Genomic DNA, 23,162 nt, shown 5'->3' on the forward strand with positions numbered 1-23,162 from the left:
CATCTGATAGCACAACAACTATCCCGTATTTTGACGAGACAACAGAAATCACTTTGCCCTTAGGGCATTCCCTAAGGGCGGGACGTCACGTGAAAACTATGAATTGCCCCTCTAAATAAGAAGATAATAAAGCAAGGAAAGTTCGCTCCATGGTATAACCCTCAAACTCTCAAATTAAAGCAATCACTTCGAAATCTTGAAAGGATATGGCGTTCCACCATTTTGGAAGAATCGCGGTTAGTCTTGCGAGATAGTCTTAAAACATATAAGAAGGCCCTCCATAATGCCAGAGCAACCTATTATTCAGCATTAATAGAGACAAATAAGAACAACCCCAGGTTTCTCTTGAGCACTGTAGCCAGGCTGACAGAGAGGCACAGCTCTGTTGAGCCGGTTATTCCTATAAACCTCAGTAGTAGTGACTTCATGAACTTCTTTAATGGTAAGATTCTAACTATTAGAGACAAAATTAATAATCTCCTGCCCCCAACCAGTACCGTTCTATCCTCAAATACAGTAACCTTTTCCTATCTATAACTTTCCCTTCCTTTCTAAGATCCTCAAGAAAGCAGTCGCAAATCAGTTTTGTGACTTTTTACATGACAATAGTTTATTTGAGGATTTTTAGTCAGGATTGTATTGTTAGACCTTAGTGCTGCGTTCGACACCATTGACCATCAAATCTTATTTCAGAGACTGGAGCATCTAATTGGCATTAAAGAAACAGCACTTATCACACAGACCGATCTCAGTTTGTATATGTAAAGAATGAAACCTCGATGAAAACTAAAGTCAGTCACGGAGTTCCACAAGGGTCTGTCCTTGGACCAATTTTATTCACCTTGTATATGTTTCCTTTAGGGAATATTATCAGAAAACACTCCTTAAACTTTCATTGTTATGCCGATGATACAAAATGATATCTATCGATCAAGCCAGACGAAACCAACCAGTTTGGTAAACTTCAAGCATGTCTTAAGGACATAAAAACCTGGATGACCTGCAACTTCCTCATGTTAAACTCAGACAAAACTGAAGTTATTCTACCATGCCCAGATCACCTCCAAAATCAATTATCTAACGATATAGTTTCTCTAGATGGAATTGCCCTGGCATCCAGCACTAATGTAAAGAACCTCAGGGTGATCTTTGATCAGGATCTGTCCTTTAACTCCCAGATGAAACAAATTTCAAGGACAACCTTTTTTTCACTTACTTAAAATTTCGAAAATCAGGCCAATCCTGTCTCAAAGCGATGCAGAAAAACTAGTTCATGCATTTGTTACCTCTAGACTAGATTACTGTAATTCGTTATTATCAGGCTGCTCTAATAAGTCTCTTGAATCTCTACAGTTGATCAAGAATGTTGCAGCACGTGTTCTAACAAAAACTAAGAAAAGAGATCATATTACTCCGGTATTAGCTTCTCTGCACTGGCTCCCTGTCAAATCAAGAATAGAGTTTGAAATTCTTCTACTCACTTACAAAGCTCTAACTGGCCAGGCACCGTCTTATCTTAAGGAACTTATTGTTCCATATTACCCAACTAGAGAGCTGCGCTCCCTCAATTCAGGGTTACTTGTGGTTCCTAGAGTATATAAAAGTAGGATGGGAGCCAGAGCCTTCAGTTATCAAGCTCCTCTTCTGTGGAACCAGGTTCCAGTTTCAGTCCGGGGGGCAGAGACACTCACCACTTTTAAGAGCAGGCTTAAGACCTTCCTTTTTGATAGCGCTTATAGTTAGGGCTGGTTCAGGTACGCCTTGGTCCAGCCCCTAGATATGCTGCTATATGCCTAGACAGCCGGGGGACTACCTAGGATACACTGAGCTCCTCTCTCCTCTTCTCTCCCTCCATCTTTATGTATTAATCTCCTATTTATGCACATTACTTACTTTTCTTCTTCCCCGGAGTCCTTGTGCTTTCTCGCCTCGCAGGTTTCCATGAATCAGGGTTATATCTGGACTGTGATCGTGCCTCCTGCTGTGGCCCTGCTGACACCCACTGCTGCTACTACTACTATTATTATTAGTCACATTACTATTATTATTCCCTGTACTATTACGCTTATTGGCTTTGCTTCTACCCTGAAGCCCTTTTTGCTCTTTGCCTCGCAGGTTTCCATGAATCATTGTGGTACCTGAACCGTGGTCGTGCCTCCTGCTGTGACCCGCTGACACCCACTGCTACTTCGATTATTATTCATTTTATTATTAGTCACCTTACTATTACTATTCCCTATATCATTATTTTAATTCTACTATAGTCATTGCTGCTTTTATTATAAGTTATCTTGTTTTTTTCCCTTTGTTACTCTGCTTACTACTGTGATTATATGAATCATATATGTCATGTACATATATTGAATGTGTTGTAACTCTGTTATGTTGTTCATTCTGTACACATGACATCTATTGCATTCTGTCCATCCTGGGAGAAGGATCCCTCCTCTGTTGCTCTCCCATAGGTTTCTTCCTTTTTTCTCCCTGTTAAAGGGGTTTTTAGGGGAGTTTTTCCTGTGCCAATGTGAGGGTTCCGGGACAGAGGATGTCACATGTGTACAGATTGTAAAGACCTCTGAGGCAAATTAGTAATTTGTGATTTTGGGCTATACAAAATAAACTGAATTGAATTGAATTTAAGAAGCGGCTACTGACACGCCTTCCCTGACATCCAAAACTGACAGAAGCGTGGTACGTAGAGCGTCAGTTTGACTGCGTAGGGCCACTGACCAAGCTGCCATATTTGACTAGTTGGGAGTGACAATGTGTTGTTATAACCTTGCGTTACCTCATGTTGGACAATTTAGCAATGCTTGCATATTTTATGTGCAATATCCATGACTTTATTTAACCTCTGAAGTGCTCATCACATAGCTCAAATGAGAAACAACAGAAATGGTTCTGGTTAGTGTTCATTCAAAATGCTTTGGAGTATGAGGCATGTGTGTGTGCAAGTAATATGTAGTTGGTTTATTGAAGTAGATTTACAGTAAATCTAATGATTCCATTCAAGCAAGCATTATCACACTTATTATGGTGTTCAAAGGGGCTCGGCATTACTTCCTTTAATTGCATTATGATTAGTAGGCATAATAACAAACCAATTTCTTTCTCTTTCTGTTTCTAACCCCTGAACCTTTGTCTATACAACACACACACTGACTGACGGCTGCAGCAGCCTGAGGTGAGATGCTAGCAGCATTTAGCGGAGTGCACTTTGAGCACAAGTCCACACCTCACAGCCAAGCTATCATGAGACTAGTCAGCGTGAATGTACACACACACTCATTCACACAAACACACAGTTCAATAAGCACAGACAATCATGTCCCCCCACCCCCCTTCCATCGCTTTCTCTTACGCACATATACACACTGAGAGCAATCAGCATGGGCATTCCCCTTCCCCTAATGTTGATGACACCGTTTCCATTTCTGTGGAGACAGTGCTCTGTAGCTGGGGCGATATGGATTCTTATGGCCGACACACTCCATCGGCCAGCAGCTTGCTTCCAGCCACATAGCTTTGTTTATGTGGAAAACCATATCAAAGTGAATTACTATTGAGAGGTAGCTAAATCAAATATGTGGTGTGAGGAGAGAAGAAAAAAAACATAAAGTTTCCTATTTCAAAGTCGTTTCCCCTTGTAATGTTTTTCTGAAGCTGTTAATAATGAGAGCTTTTTATGATGTAATAGGGACACCAGAGACATCCAGAGCTCGGCTCCCCTGAGGTGAAAGATATGGAAGTGGACGGACTCACTAACTATCAAGGAAAGAATAATTTCACTCAACTCCACCACCCTGTGTTACTTGTGCACTTGATAAAAGGTCATGTGCACTGTCCGCTCAGACAGAAATGGGCGAAAAACTAGCTGTAGTTATGTAGGAGTAAGCCGAGCCTAAGAGAATGTTAGGCAAGTAATGAAGACTTTTCATTCAGTCATTTTAATATTCAAATCTTTGGTTGTTAATGAAACAAGTCCAAAGCCAGCTGTGGGCACTAGAGGCTGCAGTGTGCATTGCATTTCACAATATATAAGTGTTCAAATCAAATCATGCACATAATTACCCCAAATTCAAGATCAGCACATAAACATTAGGTTATAGAAAATATTTTTCAAATACTAGAAACCATAATAGATTAGCAAGAGGCACAGTATATAGTGGCCTAATAGATACAGCACTATGTATTTGGTGAAACAAGCAACAAATTGTGAGCATTCAAGTCACTAGATGCTCTCAACTATGTTATCTGTTGTCATGTGCAAGACATCAAACACCATGACATAGAATCTTGACTTATTGAAGTTTTAAAATGGGCGCTAAAAACACAAGCATTTTTGGATCCATCCAGTGGTAGTAACCACATTTAATAGCTTGCAGCCACTGCTGGTGTTTCGGTTTAACAAACAACCTATTTACGGGTGATCTCAGACGAATGCGTCCGTGGTTGCTCGTAAGCTGTTAAAAAACACCAACAGAACACGTAGGTGTCCTCGTAAAATCCTTCAATCAATTTTGAATACATTATCAACGGCAACAATTTATGTAAGTAACTACGAGCAACAACTGACACATTTGGCTGAAAGTCATCAGTTAACACGATCGCTCCTTAAACTGAAACAGGTCAGTTTCCCCCGCAAAATGCGCTCCGTCTGATCAGTTCCTGACATGGTTCTTCTGCTGTCAGAATGCAATCCATATTCCCACATGAACAAGAAAACACAAGCTGCTTAATGAGGTTGATCTTAGAAACAGCTGTACTGTGTGCAAGATAATAACATCTACATGTTGACAATTAGAATGTTGCAGCATGCTTGATGTTTTATCAGCAAATGTTAGCATTTAACTCAAAGTACAGTTGAGGCTGATGGGATCGTCATTTGTTTGGCAGGTATTTAGTCATAAATCAAAGTATTGCACTAAATTACCCTGATGATGGCCCTAGATGAAAAGTCAGAGAATAATCAAAGTTGTTCCCATTTATGCTTATGCTTGGACCACATTTCAGTGCAATCCATACATTAGATGTTGAGCAATTTTACTCAAGCTTTGTCAACCTGCTGGTGTTGTAAATAAAAAGTAAATTACCAAACTATTTGGGATTTATTATCTGGACACCGTTAACACCTTGACAAAACCTCATAGCAATCAATCCAATGTTTGATATTAAGATATTTCATAACATCTAATGGGAAGATGAGGAGTGATCCACAGACGTAAAGAAGAGAAGGAACATACAAGGAGAGGAAATCAACATGTTCAGGATGGCCAAACATTGTCTGTGCAGACATTGACCTCAGCAAGGTAGTTAGATCGGTGCTTTTAGTAAACATGTGTGATAGTTGTGAGGTGAGGGTGGTCTGAGGGTAAGCGGGAGGGCTTGGGTACAGCAGCTCTCTAACCAGCCAAAAGTCACCTGCTACCATTTATTCCACATCTGCCTTCGGCCCTCATCCAGCTGTTCATTTCAATCCACCCTGTGTCAAGTGCAACTGGCAAATTAAATAGGAACTGCTCTTTGTTTCATGCTCCGCCGCTATCTTCTTACTTGATTTCACAAACACAAGCTCTTTTTCAACCACACACTGACATACTCCTCCGTCCTCCTCTAAAGATGGGGGGAAAAGCGGGTGCCATTAGCTCATGATACACAATCCTCCCCAACTGGCGGGAAATTACTGTCAGCGGGGAAGCCCGCTGCACCACAAGCCGCAAAACAATGGATGGGCCACGATCAAATTAAAGCTCCATAAATCACAAGGTGTTTAACTATGCCATGCGTGGAGAAAGATGGAACGCAGATGGAGGGGTGTCACAGTGTGAGGAGGCTTGGAGATATGTGTGGGGGGGACTAACGACAGATTAATATGCATGCATCAGCAGCGAAGAAGAAGGAGGAGGAGAGATTATTTCTGTTTCCAAATGGGAGCAGGGATTATTCTGTAGCACCATACACCTAGCGCGACTCAACAGGGAAAACTGAGCCGGCCATTGTAGCCAGGTGAAACACAGATCACAACAAAGAAGCGCAAGATGCAAATATACAGCAACCCAAACATGATAATACAAAAAGAAAGATTTTTGTGTGATTTAAATGCAATAAACGGATCACAAGGATGAATTCATGCTTTGTTGGGACTGACGCCAAGCAAAAACTTTTTAAAAGCTTGTTTCCTGAATGGAGATAGGATTGATCAGGGCTACACTATGCCAACATTTTTTCAAATCCATCAACACTCAACATCAACAAATAACGTCATCCAGGTATAACTACGGCAGCTACTTTACTGTTAATACCAGTCTCTGATTCATACACAAACATTTATACAAAAAGAGTTTTGTCCGGTCTCTGTACAAATATGAGGTAAAACCGTAGAGCTCTGGGGGCCCACAGACAGCTACAATAATGTTTTCCTCTATTTCTGATTTAATGTCAGGACATCAGTGATGACAGCAGAATCTCAACACAAAAAACAAATCATGAACACAAAGCAACTGAGCTACTGTGTTCACCTTTACTTTATTGAAGTGGAGACGGTGTGTCAGTGCTGCAACTCCTAGTTCTATTAAATCAAGGCTAAATATTTTTCTGTTTGCAGCTGTCTTTTATTTAATCAAGTAATTATTATTTTTTTACACTGCACTGTTACTTTTTTTCTTTAATTTCATACAATTATACAATTCCTTTTCTATTATAGCTTGTTTTTATTTTCTATTCTCTTGGCTTTCTAGTGTGTTTAAGTGTATTTGAATGTCCTGTTGTAATGTGTTTCTTCTCCACTTTGTCTAGGTGCTTCTAAGGTTTTATGTTTTATGAATGCTAAAGTGCTTTGTATTGCCTTGTTGCTGAAATGTGCTATATAAATAATACTGCCTTGCTTTATTTTTTAACATTTTCACTTGTAATAAGCACCAGGTATCAATATAACAATGTTTTACCTGGAATTGTTTTGCCTTATCTAACTATAAAGCAAGGAAGCTGTAAAAGAAGTCTGTCTTTTTGTCTGTTTGTGGGTATGTCCTTTGCAGAACTCAAGAATTGGTTGTCCAATCTACCACTCAAGTGTATTGCTGAGTGCCCAAGGACGTGCAATGTCGTAGTTGCTGCAATTTGGACAAGAATGTCGTCCACAGTAGGCCTTTACAGAATGTGCCTCATTGACTGCAATTTCCTTTTTACTTCACTTCCCTGGAGTCAACCGGTGATGAGCGGTTCTCATCTGCGCTTTAGAACTTCCAAGGCCAAGCAATCGGCCTGCTCCAACGTGCACGCATTCCAAACGGGTACACACTCTGAATTAACGTATTTATGAAATTTTTATTTCAATGGCTTTTATGTCTTCTTTGTAGTTTGCCTCTAAACAAACACTGCAACAACAACAAAACTGACAAATCGGTTAGAAGTGGGGCAAAGATGATACCACAAAAACAACTCTGATGGCCTCTCAAAGTCTACTGTAACTGCTGTGGTCACAGTCATTTCTAATAAAAGTTGTCTATGAACTCTCTCCAGTCTATCTCTCTTTGTTCAGGTGAAATAATTGAGCTGGGAGTCAAGGTTCTGTGGACATCAGACACAACATTTTGATAGGAAGCATAGAAACATTTTTTGGATCATTTTTCAAGGGCACTGTTCTCCTCTCTCGAAGGTCCTCATGGATTTTCAATCAGTACTAACAGCAGTGTTTGGGGACTGCCTCTCAGGAGAGGAGCCCACACAATGATATTTGACTTTGGGTTCAAAAGGCCGTAGAGTCATTCAGACTTTTTTTCCCTCATCATGGCTGAATGTACCATTACAGAGAGAATGGAAGCCTTTGTGCGAGAAGCACAACAGCCACGAAAATGACTACTCATTACTTAAAAGATATTTGGAGCAGTCTCTTCAATTACACAAGACCTGACAATTGCTTGGACCTGGCATTCGTTTTCGCTAAAAAAGACAGATGGACAATTTTCAACACTTAAAACTCCCTGTGAGCGATAAACCATTTTACTGTGAGGAGGAAGAGGACCATTTTGTGGACCATACAGCTTAGGACAGGTGAGGAGTTGTGCAGTGAAGACCACTAGTCAAATTCAATGCAACACAGCAGGTACAGCCCAGGTTCAGTGAAGCCTGCTTTGGCCTGCCTGATGCAATGCATATAAGTTGTTACACTCAATTAAAAAAAAAATTACAGTATCAGTAGTAGTAGCATCCATTTTGCTGACATCACACAGAGATTGAGAGGGAGAGAGAGAGAGAGAGACTGTCCTCTCAGAAGAAAGGGCAAAAGTAGTGTGTTGTTGTTAAGCACTGTAACACCTTACCCTGAACGGACACATACAATGAAACCGTATTGTTAATTATGTTTAAGAGAAAAGCGGATTTTCTCCAAGATTTGTTTTTGAGATATCACAAATACGTTTCTAATCAAAGTCCGTAGAAAATGACATAGGGAGGAGGTCGGGATAGATGTCTGTAAGTAAGTAAATAACCTGACAAACAAAATGATTAAGGCCAAACCAGGATGCTCTTACTAAACCTAACTGAGTAGTTTCTTTTTTTTTAAATATATATACAACATTAACCACTTTTTTTTTTTTTTTAAACTGCAATCGTAATCTGAGAGAAAATGTGTTTCCCTCGAAACCGAATGGAGAATGCAGTTTATTGTATGGGAATGTAAAATTACCATATTCTTTCTACTAAGTATTTTTAGTTGCCTAAATGTAACTGATTCTTAATCACAGAGGTGGCATATGGGGAGCAGAGCTTTCAGCCGCTCTGCTCCCAAACTCTGGAACTCTCTCCCACCTCACATCCGAAATATTGACTCCCTCCCTCAGTTCAAATCCTCTCTCAAAACCCACCTTTTCAGGATAGCATTTTCACTGTAGTTGTCATGTTTTTTACTTGCACTTTTAATGGTTTTGTTATTTGTTTGCCCTTGTTTTAAATTGTTTTAAATTTGTAAAGTGTCCTTGAGTGACCTGAAAGGCGCTGTTAAATAAAATGTATTATTATTATTATTATTATTATTATATAGAGGGGTTTTACAGCAATGACACCCTATTTTATTTGTTAAGGTAGGAGGATGAAATCACTTTGGCCAAAGACTGTATATAAGAAGTGGACATAATAACTGTGACGTTCCCCATTCCACATTTAGCTAGTCGCCATTTTGTTCTTTGCCAATAGCTGTGTCCCAATCCAGCGGCTGCAGCCTTCGGAGGACCCAGCCTTGACCAAGTGGTCCCCGAGATGAGACGGTCTGGTCTACAGAGTATTTCCTGTTTGCATCACCAGCTTTCGCGCCCCCACCCCTTTGCCGCTCCCGTCTCCTAGCAACCAGCTGCGGTTGTCATAAAAGAGGTAAAGCTAAGTTAAAAGATTAAAATGGACGAGCTGCTATAAATAGCGCAGGGGCTCACGGTAGCATTAGTGTGATCTGATCAGGTCCTTTGTTTTTAGTTTTAACACTTGTATCGGTAAATATTCACGTGAGTTAAAACCCAATAATTACATATAAATGTGAATTCTCCCGTTGCTGGTCCACTAGTCGCCATGTCATAAAAAAAGAAAATCAACTTCACCGGCACGCAATGAATGTTGGGAAATGTTTGGCCGTGAAGGATCCAAAATGTTGCAAATTTCTTTCATGAACTGAAAATGCACTGTTAAAGGGTAAAAGTTGTGAGACAAAACACGGACAACTCGCAGACAGAACAATACTGTTAATCACAAGTAGCCCCGCCCTTAAGCATACTCTGCTTTATGGTCTATTTGACTCTAAATGGACCATAATTTACTAAATGAACATCATACTGTATTGAAGAAGACTAGAAACTAGAGATTGAGATCATAAACTCATGTTTACAAAGTTTACTAAGGGAATAAATCAAGAAAGAAGTTGTCATTTTCTCATAGACTTTCATTCAATATGTCTTCTTTTTGCAACCAGAGGAGTCGCCCCCGATGGTCAGTAGAGAGAATGCAATTTTAAGACACTACAGCATTTACTTCACTTTTCAGACCAAGAGTTTGCCGCCTGAAATTGACAAATGAGCAAACTGACAGGTGACTTGTGGAGATAAAACACTATATACTTTTTTCAGTTTAAACATGTCTTCAAAGTTTTTATTATCAGGGAATAATTTAAAATTGTAATGTGCTTTCTGAACATACTAACTGACATAATGCTTCAACAATGCAACAGGATGATCAGTGTACTGATAATGACTGGAGCGTTTATCAGTGGATCACTTATGACATTTTCTCTCTTTTCCATAAAACCGACAAAAGACAAGAAAATGAATTAGGTGCAATTGAATTAATTTCATTGTTTTCCATATGATTAGCTTTTTATTTTCAATTTACTTTTTTTTTTTCAGTAATAGCAGTCAGGAAGTGTGTATGTCCTTCCTCAGCAAGAGGAACCGGCACTCGTGTTTGGTTGGTTGGTTCCTGAAGGTTCAGGCTGCACTTCATAAGACACAGTGTAACATAATCACTATTGAGAAAGCAATTGCCTCCACAGATCTTATTCAATTATGGAGACTTTAAACAAACTGGTGATTCAATACATGGTCAAATACTGATGGCCAAATGCAGTCTGTCAGAGCCACCACAGGGTACAATCTAAATTTAGTCATTTGTTTCATCAACATAACATTATGAAAGCTACAATTAATTAGCAATAAAATCAACTTAAACAGTAACAAATTCCCTGTGAAATCCACAGCGAAACTCTGGGCAAATTCTAGGGCACGTGCTGGGCTTCGTTTGTGAACGTGATGGAATATTTTTATGTATAAATAGCTGTCTCGACTGTGGATTGTTTTTACCGTGATGGCATGTGAGGAAAAAAAATCTTATAAATGTAGATTTTCACATCTATAGAAGAAAGCTGTCTGAGCCAGCCTGAGGTATAGGTGAATGTGTCATAGTTTAAGCATTATTTCTACTGTGTGAATTTTACATCATAAGGAAAATGATGCTTTAGTCCATGTTTTTTAACCCCACATGAGAAGCAATTTGTGGCTCAGTGTCTTGCTAAAGGCCAGCACATAATTAGCAGGAAGCATGGATCAAGCCAACAACCTTTGGACTAGTGGACAACCTGTTCTGCCACCGGAGCTACAGCCATTCCCAATATATTTCACATTTATTATTTTGTATGATTGTAATGTATTGGTATTGTATGAGTGACAAAATTAACCATTACCCAATTCAATAAAGAACAATGCTCGTGGTATTTCTTAATTGTCTCATTGCAAACAAATCCCCCCAACAAAAAAAAGAAATCCAAAGAAATGTAAAAAAAAAAAAAAAAGAAATCCATTTCTTCATATTTCCTGGCTTCCCTAGTTGGTGGCTCAGTATCAAGCCCACTAGTTCCTGCTGAAGAAGCAAATCTTTTTTTTTAAAGGCTAAGAATGTTCTACTTAAATTCTTTGAAAGGCCCCGTAACTTCCTAAAACAGCGGGACACTGTAGTTATTAAAAAACATTATTCAAACAGGAGAAAATGATGTTGGGGACTATTTTCTTAAGTGTTTACAGCAACAGAGTGGTGTATACACTATTTCTGCCTTTGGTTACACATACTATACCTGTTAATACAATACATTTTTGTTGGTTTTGGTGTTTCTATGTGATTTGTTTTCATTGAGAAAAAACAATATGCCACAAGCCTTATAATCCAAGCGAAGATCCAGACAACCGTACTGCATGTGACTTCTGCAAAATCTGCTCAGAATGCTTAAGAGTGAATTTCAACTCTGCTACAGCCTGTGACAGAGCAAGGAAGCTTCTGTTTTTCATTCAATTAAATATTAATATTGGATCACCTCCAAAAGCAAAAGAAGGACACATGCTCTGTCAGGGCAGCGGACCTCAGACTGTCTCTGCTAAATAAATGCTGCTTATTGTCACATTGGGTCTCTGAAATACGTGCAGGAAATAGAGATGCTGTAGAAAAGTAAAAAAGGGCAACACCACTGCCGCTGACATGGTAAGTATGCCATCATATGTTGGTTTTTTTTCCTTTTCTTCACTTTGTCCAATTGTCTGTTCCTCAATTCAATGACATGCTGAATGGGAAAAGTGAATCACAACACAACAAAGTCATTATGCACAGAGGCTGTCCGGAGAAGCAGCCAGCTGTACTTCTTGTGTTCAGCATGCTAGGGGACACAGAGATGGAGGCTGTGGAAGTGGCCACTGCACCATGTCAGTCACTCAGTCAGTCAGTCAGTCAGTCAGTCTGTGTGTGAGCTGCCTGCAGTATGATCACAGCTCCATCTAGTGATTCACACTGAGAACTCAAACATGGGGCCAGACAAATTCAGCCAGCTTTAACATTGGTTTGCAGTCAGCTTACAGTTACACATCACACTGAGATCTCAAACATGGGGCCAGACAAATTCAGCCAGCTTTAACATTGGTTTGCAGTCAGCTTACAGTTACACAAACATTTCTTATCATTCATCAACTCCCGTCATTTCCTTTTATCATTTTGCTCATTGGAGACTAATCCAAGTTGAAGGCAGAATGTAATCTGGCTGGGAATTCAGACTATAAATGGAAACAATTCTACGCATGTTTACCTAATAGTGCGTGTCAGAGCAACTACATTTGATATTTTTGTAAATTTTGTATTCATTTTGAAAGAAAGGGAATGAAGAAAAAACACAAGTATGTATACAATTCATGAATATATTAATACTGACATGTATGCAAGTTCATCAAATCAGGGGAAGAATTGTATGGGAAAATAATTATAGGTATATTAAAACGATGCCGACTGTGTTACCTGGGTACAATAGAGGTTCACACTTTGGCTTAGTCAGTATCATATAAACAAGCATTCTAACAAAAACATAAACATCACTATTATTTTTCGCAATTTTTTCCAGTTTTCTACAGTAAATAAAACATGTCCTCTGGTGACTTTTGATGATCATTATTTTGTGTCAAATTGTTTTGTTTTTTTAATGACTGCAACCAGTCCTTGAAAGAGGGCTAATAACCTTTCTGAGAATTGCAATAATTATATAATAATAACAATCAAGATTCTTTGGAATACTATGCTTCTTTTCAAAACCCAAACTACTGTTTCACATTAAATCCATAACCTCTTTTGGACTCTTTCCTTTGTTTTTTTCCTCATTTGTTAATTTAACAGAGACAAAACAGACAGACACTGCTACATACGAAGAAGTAATGGAACAGATCAATTCAGGTTCAAACAAATAAACAAACAAACAGATTTAGGTTAAACGGCACAGATAAAACAGACCATGTGTATATGCATGTGTGTATTCAGAATATATTCTGCTGAAAATAAATAATTACAGTTCAATATTTTCTTTAAAAAAGACACAAACATGAGCAAAAAGACTGCATACAGTCATGAAAAAAAAGTCTGTTACATCATATGATTCACCTTTTGTTTCCAGCCTGGGCTTTAAAATCCGCTGAAGGGCCGGGCCGGCCTGCGGAGCATATTATACCGCCACATGCTGCCTATCTTGGAGCCACTGCATGGTGGAGGACTCATCCAGCCTATAGCACCTCTCACCCCCACCAGCTTCCCCTTCCTTCACCACAGCATCCGACTCTGAGCTCGCCTGCTGCCGTCGCTGCTGCTGCCGCCGCTGCACCGAAAGAGAATTTACATTTTAATAGGCAGAGCTGCTCACCGTCTCTGAATGAGGGTATGTGTTCAGGCGAACAGCAGGAAACCCACCCAGCTGCACAAGTTTCCAATGAACCCTCCAGACAATTCCAGGGCCAGGGAAAATTGTATTTTTAGCCACTGGGCCTCCCTGCAGGTCTGCAGCTTATGGTAGCATACACATACACATATATACATATATATACATACATGCATATATATATATATATATATATATATATATATATATATATATATATACACACACACACACACACACACATGCATATTTTACAAAACAAACTAGATCTGTGAAATTAGATTTGATGTGGTGCAACCTTAGATCAGGGGTGATGAGGTGAGCTCTCGCTGGGAGACTATGGGATGCATAGAGAGGTGGATCGAGCAGAGCGGTGGCGGCAGCAGAAAGGAGGCCTGGCTGTGGGCCGGTGTGATCACAGAGCATGACGGTTCCATCACAGCTGTCATTAGGCACCAAACAAAAGGCACATCAAGAGCAGGACAGACAGGAAGAGGCGGAGGGGGGAGGATGGTCCTCGTCACTCTTGCTCTGTCACAAGGCCTCTTGATGAAGTGTCAGCCCTGGAGCACGAGGAATGAGGTCAATAGGAGTACAGCACCTAGAGGAGCTACAGACTGCCCACTTTCAACACTGAATCCACATAAACATGCTGTTTTTGTTAGATCATTTCTAGATTGAATTTCATTGGTTTGTTCCCATCCCTTTATTGATTTTAAGCCATGGAAAACAGTGACACATCAAGCAAAACACTGGAAACATTATACAAAATAAAAAAAAGGTAGAAAAGAAAAAGGTACACAAGGACTGTGAGGGGAAGGCCAATTAGTCTGCATGTATTTGAGGAACGTGTTGTGATTTTCTCCAATTTAAAACTGCAATAATCAAGATTAATATATGAACAATGGGGCAAATAACTGTGTAATGTGAAAGGAGATGCTTGCAGTGACAAACCCACACAGAATTATCACCAACTCTGGAGTCCCATCAGCTTTACAAAGTGTTTTTGCATCCTTCAACTCATTGTTTTAGTTTTACAGCCCACAACAACCTCTCACTAATTTTAAAATGCTGCCAGCAGCTGTTTTCATTGAAAAAGCTCCAGAAAGCCATTGTGCACTGCCTGCTCAGCAGCAATCAGTATACAGACAAAATTACAGACTAGTTAGTGAACATAGGGGTGTATTTCAAGCTTCTAGGAGGAACTTTCATTTTGTGTTGACCTGGCACTCCCTATGGGCGAAAGTGGTAGTGTTTCCAAGCACCAGAGTCCCTTTAGAAACCTCTAATATTACTGCAGCAGGGTCGGAAAGTCCGCCCGCTCTGTCCTGGTTCTGGTCCTCCCCGTCCTACCTTCCATCCAGCGGGCTTACCAATACGGTGATTCTGTCCACTTGTTTCTTCTGGAGTCTGAGCTGAAGATGTTTCTGGTGAACCTGTGTCATTTCATTTGATTTTGCACGATCATGCTGCTCTGCGTCTGTCGGATGTGTAAATAGACAAGGTTTGCTATCAACTGCACAGGACCCATAAAATCTGAGAGGGATGTGGGAGATTTCCATTAGACAATCAAGAATCCCGAGAGCAGGTATAAAGAGGGGTCTCAGTTCATGGCAGTCGGCACGCCCCCAGTTTGGAGAGGCAGACGGGAGAACCAAAACGTTGCATTGATGTGGACAGAGGCAGCAGCAAAATGTCTTTTAAAAATACAAAAATCTATATCCGTTCAGGTGTATGCTGTATTTAAGATATTTTACAATAGGAAACTGAACTGAAAGGCAAACCCATCTATACTGTTTGTGTTAATGGCAAAATTAAGCCAACGTGGAAGTGCCAAAACTGTAGATTCTCAAATGGCCACTTGAGGCTGCTCCAAAAGTGAGTCAATCCCCACTGACCCCCATGTTTAAATACACACTTATTAAAGATTCTGTTTCTGTGGAGAGAGTTTGAATGACATCGAGCTGCTGCAGCAAAGACTTGACCTCAGTACATTGGCGCCTGCGCTAACAGGTGAGCTAACAGGTGAGCTAACAGGTGAGCTATCATGTGAGCTACCAGGGCACTGAAAAGCCCATATTTACAGCAGAAATAGACTTGTTTACAGTCTGGTACAAAATAGTTGTTTGTCTTTATAACTATCATCCCTGTTCGTGACAGCTGTACAGGGCTGAATTTTTATACAACTAACCCGTTTAAATTAAATGAAGGCTTAAAGTTGGCCTAATTTAGGGCGTGGCTGCATTGAGTGAGGGGTGGGTGTCGGCTCAGGTGCATTGCTGCTAGCCGGCCTCATTTCCACTGTAGATCCACCTCTTTGCCCTTTGTCAGAGTTAAGCCGTGTCGTCACTGCCAAGATGGCAGTGGGCTGAGCCACCCACTTTGAGCTTCACAACAGTTCTTCAGAAAGCTATGGTTGATGACACAGAGACTACGTCCATATTTAAAAAAGGATCACTTTAAGTTCAGTTCCCTGAGTGCTAAAAATATTCTAAATATAGTGTATATTTGAACTCATTTTGATTTTTTTAGGCATCTTAAAGACGTCTTGCTGCTGCCTCCGTCAACAGCAGTATATTGCTTTGTTCCCAGGCTGGTGCTCCTGTCTTTTTCTCCAAACTGGGGGCAGCCGACTGCCATGTACTGTAGGTGATACACTGACTATGTGAGTACCTCATACAACCCCACTTCAGAACACCCAAACTATCCCTTGAAATTAAACAAAAACGTAATGAGAAGATTATAACATTACTGCGTTTTCATAAACAATGAGATCATTACAGTTCAATATTTTAGGTAGGGTTCAATTTCACCATGAAAAATCGTGAAAAAATGAAACAGCCACAGCCTAAAGACTTTAATTTAATTTAAGAGGCTTGGCAGTGGTTCTTGGCTGTGTTGCAAAGCCACTGAACATTTCCGGGCCTGCAGAGGAAGCCCTGTCACATGTTGTGTGAAAATGAAAATTCAGATATGGCTTCAAACAGAATATAGGCTGTTGCTTTAGGCAATGACATTTTGACATACATTCCCAAAAACTCGACCTTCTGTGAGAAGATTAAACATCTCTTTTCTGTTATACTGAGATTTTCTTCCCGTTCTGCAACATAATAGTTGAAATGCTTTACTTGAAGTATTTCACTTAAAAAAACCTTAAACACACTAAAACACATTTTGCACTATCCCAGAACTGGACAGTGTTCTTACTGCTATGTCAATTTTGATTGGCAGCAAATAAATGACTAGTAGCACACTTCCTTTCCACATTAAGCTATTTAATAATATGTCCTTAGTTAAGAAGACGTTATCTAACCACACCCCTCCCACCAGTCTTTGATTTTTCACAGCATCTCTGTTATTCTGGAGTGTGAGACCGTACGATGCGTCACAGCCTTAGGCATGCAACTAGGCCCCTCCCCACTCTAATTAATAACTATTGAACACGCCAACAACAATCAACACTAATTAAATTGTGTGCCTGTTGACAAGGGTACAAGCCTTATCAAAAAGACAGGAGGGTGGGTGTCAGAATGTGTGTGTGTGTGGGGGGGGGGGGCGTTGGTGAGTGTCTCTGTTTTCCATAATAATTTAACGAAGTGCCCCAGGTCATAGTTTAATTCAAAAAACACCAAAACTGCCGTCTCTCTGTGGCACTTACTGTTGGCAGATGCAGGATGGATGATCAGTTGCTGTGGGTATTCATTTTGAGAAATAGGCAACCAATTCTTGGCCTTTGGTAGCCGTCAATGGGAACCACCTTTTAACACGTAAGAAATAGGGATAGCCCAGTCTCTTCAGCTGTATGTGAGAGGAGATTCAGCTGTCTTAGCACAATCAAGACAGATTGGGGATCATTTTTGAAAGAAAAGATGTTGGACAAGCTGATGTTGGTGTCACTTGATGGACCCACAATCCAAGACTTCAGTGCTGAAGGAAATTGGACTATAGTAAGAATCAGCACAAACATCCAGAAAACTAAAAAACCTTACGGGAGAGAACAGATGAACAAGCACCATGACTTGCAGGATACATTTATGATGGATCTGTAAAGAACAAGACAACAGCTGTACTACTGCTCTTTGTATACCAGGAGTATAGAGTAGACAACTGATAACACTAAGATTTAAATTCTGTGTATTAGTATCAGATAAAACACAAACTACAAAGAATATTGTTTGGTTACTATAATGAAGGTTTTATTCTTTTATTTTCCATTTCAGTTATTAAACTGATGTATTACTGCGTAGTATCTTAATAACTGTCTAGAAGAACTTAAAAGGCAAAAAACTAAGCACAAAGAGTATTATAAACTAAAATATAAAAAACAAATAATATCACACAATGTTTTATTATGTGTCATGATTATAAATATTAAGCATTTAAGAATATTTATGAGTGCATACAATTATAATCATAGAGTGTTATAATGCATTATAGACATGGATGTCATTAAAAAGAGTTACCACTATTACAATTGATAAACCTTTTGTAAAGTGTCTATTTAGGAAGTGGTGATATAAGGTTGTCATTGGATGTATACATGGATTCAGGGATGCCACATGAACCTCAGTGGAGCTCCACATTTATTGAAAAATTGATTATGAACATGACCTAGAAACCCTTGAACAGGCCTGCTGAAGTCAAGTTGCCCTACATTCCACCCACTGACAGTACTACACTGGGTGCTGCAGTCCCAGTGGAGCTTTATTACATGAAAAACAAGTAGCTCAGCCTGTTCAAATGGGACAGTTCAAGGATTTAAAGACGCAAGGTCATTGACACACTGAGCAGGACTCCAGCAAACAGGTGTATTTGTCAGTGTGTGGAAAAAACAGAGCTACATGGTCTCGAGGGTTCAGCAGAGGGTCTGGCAATATAGAAAGTGTGTGTGTGTGTGTGTGTGTGTGTGTGTGTGTGTGTGTGTGTGTGTGTGTGTGTGTGTGTGTGTGTGTGTGTGTGTGTGTGTGTGTGTGTGTGTGTGTGTGTGTGTGTGTGTGTGTGTGTGTGTGTGTGTGTGTGTATGTGTGATTGCTTGTCTTGAGAAACATGCCAAAGAGCTCTAGAATCTTACAGCTCTAATTTTACAACTTGTGCTTGGAACAACAAATCAAAAGCCCTCAGGTTTACAAGTGAGACACTTTACCTCAAACAAAGCCAGAAGCTAATGAAACAGAACTTTCCTTCACACAGAGGTTTTGGTAGACAGAACCAGATGGAAGACACCAGTGTTTTACACAGTATATTGATTTTTTTTCAGCCAGGGTGATAAAAATATCAGTTGGTTGTCCACATCATTGGTCCAAAATGAAATATCTCAATAACTATTGGATTGATTACCATGGCATTGTGTAAGTATCCAGTGAAATAGCTCAACCTCTGTGTGATGGATTGAGGTTCAGACTAGTGCTGCCAGCAGACGGCCTGTGTTCAACATAACATGCCAACGCACAAACTGGGCAAAGCAGGTACAACTTTGCCTCCCTGTCCCGGGCATCATGTTGAAGACAAAAAGCATCCAGCTTTAAGAACCTCCACCTGAAAGACCTCCTTAAGTTATTGTGAACAAAGGAGGGTTTTTGTATGAGTGAAGCCTTGATAAAGTCGCCACGAAGCAACAAGCAACTGTGGTGTACCGACATGGCAGTTAGCTCACTTACTCTCCTAGCTGAGGTCAGTGCAAGCAGCAAGGGGGGCACAGAGCAGGCAGCACTCTTATTGCCCACGCCTCCTGACACAGAGCCTCCCAGAACTATGGGACGGTCCAGTGCTGAGGCACCATCATCTGACTCATTTCTGCATACCACTGCGCGAAGCCACGACCTGAGGCTACCAGAGTGACCGACAACCGCTCCCAACAAGGGGTGAGATGGAGTGGTGGAATGCATAAAATAGCTTTCTTGGCCAAGAAAGGTGTGCAAGCTTCAACAAACCCCAGCGCCTGCAAGGCCGTAACAGTCAAAGGCAGTTGTAGAGTGCCGGACGCAAGTCTGCCTGTTGTCTGACAGAGTGTCCTATCTGCTGCTCCCCTTCCAGTTGATCATTAACCCTAACTTGGTTAGCTGTAAGATCAACCGGGCTGTGTGGAACGTAGCCCATTCTCTGGTCTCAGCCAGGGTGATGAGGTCCCGATATTAAAGAAAACCCTCGTACCTAGCTGAAGTGCTGAGTCCACTCATCTGCTGAAGGTGAACTGCCCCTCAAAGACTGACCTGGCCTACTAACTGCAGCCTTTTGAAACCAGGCCCAGACTGGAGGCTTAATTCTGACTGACAGCTACCAAATGGCATAATCCCATGAAAGGCCCCAGCTATAGACAATTGGGTTGGCCTGTGACCCTGAATAAACAGTACCCCCCCCCCTTTACCACCGCCACCCAGACACACGCATGCACAATGTCCAGCCTCATCAATGAGTTAATCAATAGCAACTTTTTTTTATTTTCTTCTATTTAAATCCACTATATAATATGGACAAATAATATGAAACATGAACATGCTCTCTCACACTTTATTGGCCGAGTGTAGGCTACACATACAAGGTTTTTCCCTACTTCACTGAAGGAGAATCTGTAAAATTATTAAAAGAAACTACTACTGAAATATTTAAATAATGTACCTACAAAAAATATGTTTTACCAACTTGTGTAAAGTAATTTATTTCAAACCCATTCAATATTTATTTCATGACCCTTTGCGATCTACACCATGCACTTCTTTGAGATTTACAGAAACCGCTTGACTTGTATATATTGTATTTTGTTGTGTATCGTTGATTGGTTTTACATTTTTGCTCAGCCTCATTGTTCTTGTTCTCAGCTGTATATCTGTTTCTATCTATATTCCTGAAAAGGGATCTTGGAGTGCTGGCCCTGATAGCTCAACGCACGTAAATAATGTATTCATGTGTCTATATTTGTGTTTGAAAGTGCTAGAATGCAGTTAGGCTTTTTTGGCTCATTTGTGTTCACATGATTCAGCTGTTATTGCAGATATTTGCAATCTTCCTGTAATGAAAGAACAGGCTTCTGAAGACAATGTAACACGCTAACTTTGCCAGCTATTCAATTATTAACCGATTAAGCAGAGGGATAGGTTTCATTTTGTTAGTCATGTTCGCTAAATCTGATTTGCTTGTCCCTTATTACGGGTTCTGAAAGTAACGTTAAAGCCAGCTAACATCTTGTCAGCTTATTTGAAATGTTAGGCTTAAATAAGCAAATGCTAAGACTAGGCACTAGAAGTCAACACTAGACAACACAAGCACTATCTGCAAAAATATCTGAATCATGTGATCACCTCGTTAAAATGTTAGTTTGACTTGACAGGACTTTAAAGGAAAATGTAGTAAAAAGTAGAACAAAATAACATTTGTACAAAGCATGTGTTTTGCTTGTGGGTGCGTGTGTGTGTGTGTGTGTGTGTGTGTGTGTGTGTGTGCTTGTGAAAGAAAACAGTTAAGGGTTTGCGTGACTTCCAACCCTCATTACTGTCTGTCAGCAGGGGTCTACAACAAGTGTGTGTGTGTGTATATGTGTGTGTGTGTATGTGTGTGTGTGTTTGTGTAGGTGTTTGTTTGTGCGTGTGTTTGTTTGTGTGTGTGTGTGTGTGTGCGTGTGTGTGTGGACTAAAGACTAAACCATACACTTCTCTAATAGGATATAGGACTGTGGATCAAAACATTGTCAGGTGCACCAGGTGGCTGTCAGGGCTCATCTACAGCAGCTGCCCGATTCACAACTCATCCAAATATCTCCAAGGAGGCCTTGAGGTAAAAATCCAATTGGGATCTCAGCTGAGGGGGCTCTCATCCTGTAGCTCAGGTGCGGTCTTGTTCCCCATTTCTCCTCTCAAGCTCCTCCACATCCCATGCAGCATTGGTCCAAGGATGGTCTTCCTAAATTAAGACTGCTAATCAGACAGAAGAGGCTGACATTGTCGAATTATTAAACCATGGATGTAAAAATAGCTGGAATGGTTACAACCAATTAGACAGGGAAGATGAGAGATGGAAAAATGAAGAGACGATACAAGATTGATAGGAACCATATGAACACTCTTCAGACCACTGCATGATATACCTCTGAATGGCAACACATCTACATCCAAGCTGTAAATCAAGATCCTCTAACTAGCTTTATCATATCAGATGATCATATCACTGATCATATGTTATCACATGACGGAAGACTTAGGTCACCTAATGACAAATTATCCATGTCCGTGACAACTGAAAAAATATTTTGCCACAGAAAAGGCTTGTAAGGGGACCTTTGTTTAGATTTGTTTTGACCAGCTACTTTATTTCACGTTAATCCACACAGTACAGTATGACTTTGAGAACCCATAAGACCATGGTACATATAGTATATAAGGCTTCTGCATTTTTTAAACATAACATGGGTTTAATTTAAAGCTATTTTAGTACAAAATTTAGTTTTTGTGGGACAAACCCTCCATCATAGCTTAGCGAAGAAACACTGTCTAGAGAAATATATAAAGAGGAGGAATTCCAGAGAAAAAATATAACTATAGATGATACCCTTTTGATTTAATCCTCATATTAACTTCAGATAAACTGTATTGTCTGGATAGAAATTCAAGAGTTTAGGTCATGGCTAAGTCTTTATTCGAAGACGGTATTGTATTAGTTTATCTCCCATCAAAAGGTGGAGGAAGTGGGGTTTGAAGAGTGCTTGGCACTTAAAGAAATCTAAATATCTTAAGAATAAAAGAAAATGGACCTCATGCAAGAACATTTTTTATTCTTATCTTTGGCTATGCGTCCTGCAACATATGTCCTATATTGAAGTCCTGCTAATGGCGATGCATAAAGTCTATAATTTGAACGGGGTCAGCAGCAAAATTAAGGGACCTTTGCTAGACAGTGGTGTAAGTTTGTTATAACAGGCCCCAGTGCATGCTTTTCCGTAAATTTAATATTCTTTTTCACTGCTACGCGGATGACACCCAGCTCTACCTCTCCACCAAACCCAACTCCATCCTCCCTCCCTCATCCCTAACAGATTGCCTCTCTGAAGTACAAACCTGGTTCACCTCAAACTTCCTCAAACTTAACAGCAATAAAACAGAAATCCTTTTAGTTGGTACTAAATCAACTCTACTCAAAGTTGACAGTTTTTCCCTCTCATTTGACAGCTCCATAGTTTCCCCCTCCCCCAGGTGAAGAGTCTGGGTGTCATCCTCGATGGCTCACTTTCCTTCAAATCCCATATCAACATCACCACCCGCACTGCCTACTTCCATCTTCGTAACATAAATCGCCTCCGTCCCTCCCTCACCCCCCACACCACCTCTATTCTTGTACATAGCCTTGTCACCTCCCGTATTGATTACTGTAACTCTCTCCTCTTTGGTCTCCCCAGAAATCCCTCCATAAGCTCCAACTGGTCCAGAATTCAGCTGCCCGTATCATCTCCCAAACCCCCTCTTTCCAC

At 40.3% G+C, this 23,162-nt stretch overlaps 1 pseudogene; it reads left to right on the top strand.

The window, feature by feature from the left end:
* Positions 1-845: 845 nt before the first annotated feature.
* Positions 846-1,743, top strand: LOC129095845 (uncharacterized; annotated as a pseudogene).
* The last annotated feature ends 21,419 nt before the right edge of the window (positions 1,744-23,162 follow it).

The sequence above is a fragment of the Anoplopoma fimbria genome, chromosome 1 (assembly GCF_027596085.1).
Source record: "Anoplopoma fimbria isolate UVic2021 breed Golden Eagle Sablefish chromosome 1, Afim_UVic_2022, whole genome shotgun sequence".
In the NCBI taxonomy this organism is placed as follows: domain Eukaryota; kingdom Metazoa; phylum Chordata; class Actinopteri; order Perciformes; family Anoplopomatidae; genus Anoplopoma; species Anoplopoma fimbria.